The sequence below is a fragment of the Denticeps clupeoides genome, chromosome 1, assembly GCF_900700375.1.
Source record: "Denticeps clupeoides chromosome 1, fDenClu1.1, whole genome shotgun sequence".
NCBI lineage: Eukaryota > Metazoa > Chordata > Actinopteri > Clupeiformes > Denticipitidae > Denticeps > Denticeps clupeoides.
In genome coordinates, this window is record NC_041707.1 from 17,760,088 (window position 1) to 17,765,888 (window position 5,801).

The 5,801-nt window shown below is 41.1% G+C and overlaps 1 pseudogene; it reads left to right on the forward strand.

Annotated features, from left to right (window-relative positions):
* The first annotated feature begins 1,167 nt into the window (after positions 1 to 1,167).
* On the forward strand, positions 1,168 to 4,603 carry LOC114793957 (volume-regulated anion channel subunit LRRC8A-like; annotated as a pseudogene).
* The last annotated feature ends 1,198 nt before the right edge of the window (positions 4,604 to 5,801 follow it).

Consider the following 5,801-nt stretch of genomic DNA (forward strand, 5'->3'; position numbering starts at 1 on the left):
ATAGCTGGGACGATACACTTTCTATAGAGTTTACTAGAAGTCTCGCTAGCCGGCTAACATAGCGTTTTACAGTGGGTCAACCCCTGACAACGTTGTTGCCAGATTGTGTGCTTTTCATTATATAGGCTGCATTGGATCACTTTAGACCACTATTATTTCATTTTTATGCATGTTTCAACAATTAGCCTCCACATTTATAACATTCGTTTTTTCGTAGGCAAATATTATTTATGTGATATTCTCACTTGTGGAAACGAGAATCTATTTTCAAAATTATAGAATATTAACTCATTTAAATATAGTAAGGTAAAGTACAAGTAGATCTGACCGAAAGACTAGCGCAACTCATAAATAACTGAAAGTATTTGTTTTAAGAAGCTTTATACCTGATATCCTTCTTGTGTGTGTGTATTTCAGAGACAGACTATTAGTTTATGCAAGTTAACCTGAATGATAAAATGTATTCGTATACTTAATATCGGAGTGAATCTGGCAACCCCGTTTGACCGTCGTCATTTATCATGTGGGGAATGTAACGTTAAGCAGCAGCATGGGGAGTAGCGGCTTCATTGTAGCGAATAATTTCCATTTTTGCCGTAATGCCTCGCTCTGTATATAAATCAGCTGCCAAATTTACGGAAATGCAAGTGAAAGGTAAGATAATTTGGCATGCGACATCATCCCCGCAAAGCTGCCATGGTGATTTTGGCCAGCTAGCGCTAGCTAGGTCGCTTCATTGTGCATCCCGTTGTTTATGCAGTGCGTGGATCGATTTATTGTAGCATGGTAAATTACCTTATAATTAGCATTACTGTCTAATTGGATAAGTGAATAAAACTATTAGTCAGTGCGAATGACTAATGCATTTTCGAACCACCCTTTGCATGTTCAGCCGAGTTTTTATTTCCTTGGCCAATAATCACTGCATCTACTGTACAGTAGTTTACTCAACGGAGCTTATTGCTTTATAATTAAATATATTGTTCGGGTAGTTTAGTCAACTTTACAAACACTGTCATATGTGGTGAAATCTGAATTTCAGAAATAAAGTCACAGAACAAATATGTTGTGGTATGTGATTTGAAAGCTTTCATTTTTCCAGTGCTAATGCAAAGGACACATAGCAAGAGTTGGGGAGAAAATAAGCATGAAAGAATACTCTGGTTCTGCATTTGAAATCAGATAAGTGCTGCTATCCCCATGGAGACACAGATGTTGTGGTTGCACGAGGACTGCTGGGTTCCCTCAGACGTCTGTCAGGGACAGGACCACGCCCTGCAGCATAGATAACATCACATGCCTTGCGTGAGTGTCCACTTTCATTTGAACTTTCGTTTGATTTATTTGTTATTTATAGTTTTCATTTTATTTAAGTTGCTGCATTATGCCGGTTTGTAAAAAGGAAATGTCTTGACTATACTGATGAGTTCCTGAGTTCGGTACAAAAACTGCTCTCTGGGGAATTAGGCCCGGGGACATAGCCCTCGCAAATTAAACAGGATTTGATGTTCAAGGTCATGGAGTCACTTTCCAAGGCTACAGGAGACAATTCTCTCTGTATTATTTGCGGAAATAGCTAAGAATAGATGATATGAAAATAAGGTGGCTCCCATTCTTCCAAGTTTTGTCAGTAACAAATGGCCTGACTGGAAGCTTTTTATAAAAGGCTCGTCTTGTACGGTGTACAAAGATTGGCAGAATTTCTGTTTGCCATCGTTCGTATTTGGTAAGTAATTCGTGATATTTTGGACATACTGTTTATATTTAGTACTTTATATGGAGAAGAATTCTATAAAAACAGGGCGATGTGCATCTCTATAGTTATGTTAAAACTGGTCTGACTATATGTTTAAAAAAAACGTTTGTGTAGAATTTTTCTGTGGTGTAAATTGTGCATATGCATAGATATATAGTGTTCACAAGTTGGTCTTAGGATTCCAATTTGAGGATAACCTATTACTTTATAAAGGCCTAATTTGTATAAGATCCCACTCAAATGTCTTTTCTGAGAGTCATGCTTTTTTGTCTTTACAGTTAAATCATGATCCCCATCACTGAGTTGCGCTATTTTGTTGACACCCAGCCTGCATACCGTATCCTGAAGCCATGGTGGGATGTCTTTACAGACTACCTCTCGGTCATTATGCTGATGATTGCAGTGTTTGGGGGAACTCTGCAGGTCACTCAAGACAAAATGATCTGCTTGCCCTGCAAGTGGTCGTCAACGAGACCTGCAGGAAGTTACTTCAACTCCACCCTCAATGCACCTTATGTATTAGAGCCCAGTGGTATTGAGTACAACCTGGACAGACACCAGTACAACTATGTGGATGCGGTTTGCTACGAAAAACAAACTTCACTGGTTTGCTAAGTATTTCCCATACCTGGTGCTATTGCATACCCTGATATTTCTGGCTTGCAGCAACTTTTGGTTTAAATTTCCTTGGACAAGTTCCAAGCTGGAGCATTTTGTGTCAATCCTGCTGAAATGCTTTGATTCCCCTTGGACAACACGGGCACTCTCTGAGACAGTGGTTGAGGAGAGTGACCCCAAAGCCCTAGTAAAAATGAATGGGTCCTTTGACAAGAAAGCATCGGTTCTCAGTGAAGATGTGGAGGCAAGTGTCCCCATGATTCCAGCGTCCATGTCTCGCATTGAGCAAGGTATTGTTGACCACTCAGAAACTGGCGTCCTGGATAAAAAGGAGGGTGAGCAAGCCAAAGCGCTGTTTGAGAAGGTGAAGAAGTTTCGTACTCATGTTGAGGAAGGGGACATTGTCTACAGGCTCTATGTTCGACAGACCGTCATCAAAGTGATCAAGTTTATCCTAATAATCTGTTACACATGCTACTATGTGCATAATATTCAGTTCAATGTTGACTGTAGTGTGGACATCGAGAGTCTCACCGGCTATCATGTGTACCATTGCACCCACCCTCTGGCCACTCTCTTCAAAATCTTGCCTGGTTCTACATTATCCTTGTTGTTGTATATGGGATGATATGCGTGTACACGCTGCTCTGGATGCTGCGCCGTTCTTTGAAGAAGTACTCTTTCGAGTCCATCAGGGAAGAAAGTAGCTACAGTGACATACCAGACGTGAAGAACGACTTTGCGTTTATGCTACACATGATAGATCAGTATGACCCACTTTATTCGAAACGTTTTGCGGTTTTCCTGTCTGAAGTGAGCGAGAACAAACTGCGGCAGCTGAACCTGAACAATGAATGGACACTGGACAAGCTCCGGCAGCGAATCACCAAGAACTCTCAGGAAAAACTGGAACTGCATCTCTTCATGCTCAGTGGGATTCCAGACACTGTGTTTTGACCTTGTGGAGTTGGAGGTCTTGAAGCTGGAGCTGATCCCTGATGTCACAATCCCCCCAATAATTGCCCAGCTCACTAATCTGAGAGAGATGTGGCTGTATCACACGCCAGCCAAAATAGAGGCTCCTGCCCTTGCCTTCTTGCGAGACAACCTCAAGGCCCTTCACATCAAGTTCACCGACATCAGGAAATACCCCTGTGGATCTACAGCTTGAAGAACCTGAACGAGCTGCACCTCACAGGGAACCTTAGTGCCGACAACAATCGTTACATTGTCATTGATGGCCTACGTGAGCTAAGAGGCTCAAGGTCTTGCGGCTGAAGAGCAACCTGACCAAGCTTCCCCAGGTGGTCACTGATGTTGGCGTGCATCTGCAAAAGCTGTCCGTGAACAACGAGGGCACCAAATTGATAGTGCTCAACAGCCTGAAGAAGATGGTGAACCTAACGGAACTCGAGCTGATCCGCTGTGACCTGGAGCGCATACCGCATTCCATCTTCAGCCTTCACAACCTGCAGGAGATTGACCTGAAGGACAATAACCTGAAAACCATTGAGGAGATCATCAGCTTTCAGCACCTCCATCGACTTGTCTGCCTTAAGCTGTGGTACAACCAGATTGCCTACATCCCGATTCAAATTGGCACTTTGACAAACCTGGAGAGGCTCTACCTGAATCGCAACAAGATCGAAAAAAATACCCAGCCAACTTTTCTTCTGCCGCAAGCTTCGGTACCTTGACCTAAGCCACAACAACCTCACCAACATTCCAGCTGATATTGGATTCCTGCAAAATCTTCAGTACTTTGCTGTGACTGCCAATAGGGTGAGTTTGTCAGTATATGGTTGGAATGTGACCGATTTTTACAGCTGTTTTTATAAATCTTCTGCAGTGTAATACAGAATGCTTCACGCACATTAAATGCACATGTGCTTTGCAGATTGAAACTCTTCCGCCCGAGCTGTTCCAGTGTAAAAAGCTGCGCACGCTGAACCTGGGCAGCAACTGTCTGCAGGCCCTGCCATCGCGTTTTGGCGAGCTGACCAGCCTTACCCAGCTGGAGCTGAGAGGCAATCGGCTGGAGGTCCTGCCAGTCGAACTTGGAGAGTGTCATTCGTTGAGGAGAAGCGGGATCATTGCTGAGGAAGACCTCTTCAGCTCTCTCCCATCTGAAGTCAGGGAGAAGCTGTGGCGGCCAGACAAGGAGGCATCGTGAATTGATATTGTTGTTGATCCTTAAAAGGTTGCAGCCATAGAAGAATTTAATTCGTTTTTTTTATTTTATTTTTTTATTTTTGGAAAGAGAATAATTTTTTCACCTTTTAACAGTGGGATGTTGCACATGCCTTTTTTCCATCCATTGAATTTTGTGTTTAGACATTTTCCTGCCCCATGTTCCAGCTATGGAATAGTGAGAAAGTTATGCAATCAACTACACAGAAATCATTCTTCTCGTCTGCGGAATTTGGACATCAACAATGGGTATGTAGTAGATTAAAAGACTTCCTTGCTATATTATTTATTATATTATACAACACTAGTGCCAGTCATTGTAGCGACGATAAGGCATTTAGGAATTGCCAGAAGAACCAGAAGAATGCAGAACTACACCTGACATTTTGCACCTTCCATGTGCAGAGTTTATGAGATGCAACACTAAAACAGAAAATACATTTATTAATGTTTTATTTTATGAAATGTAAAATTGCTCAATGTTTACTGTAACCACTGTTTGTTCACATTATATTATGTATTCTTGTATTTAGAAATAGAGCTAGCCATACCTCATTGTATAATATTGCTTGTTATATTTTCACTGTAATCAGAATTAAGCCTCAGTTTGTGTGTATATGTGTGTATAGTATTATAGAGTGCATCATATGCCACAAAGATACTCCATCAATGTTTATTTCCAATCCTAAACTCATTAATCAATTGTTTATTGTTATAAAACCACCAGGTCCACTACAATAAGTCAGCATTTATAGCATTCATACGAATGTCTCACAATCAGATGATGGCCAAAAAAATGGCTGACAGTGGAGACTTCACTCATTGTGATGACGCTGAATCCTCTCTAAGCAATATCCAGCTGTTGGAATTTGACCACTGGAACCTTTTACTAACCTTTACATGAACCTTCTAAAATGGTAGGATAGTTTGAGATCTGTAGAGTGCTCATGAATGCACTGAATTCAACACTCACATTGAACATTGTGTAACTATGAAAATTTTAATTATTTTGGAACCTTGATCCTCTTTAGAAATTCCAACATGAGGTTATTGGGATATGCATGGAGTTGACGAGGTGTCATAACTGTTAATCCTATATATTTATCACCTGCTGCTATGAGCCTGTCACCTAAACAGTATTGTTAACTGAAAATGTGTTGTTTGTGTCCTGACTGATACTTGTTTGAGAAGTTCATATTTGTAAGGACAAAAAAAAAAAAAAAAGTGTAAAAACAAA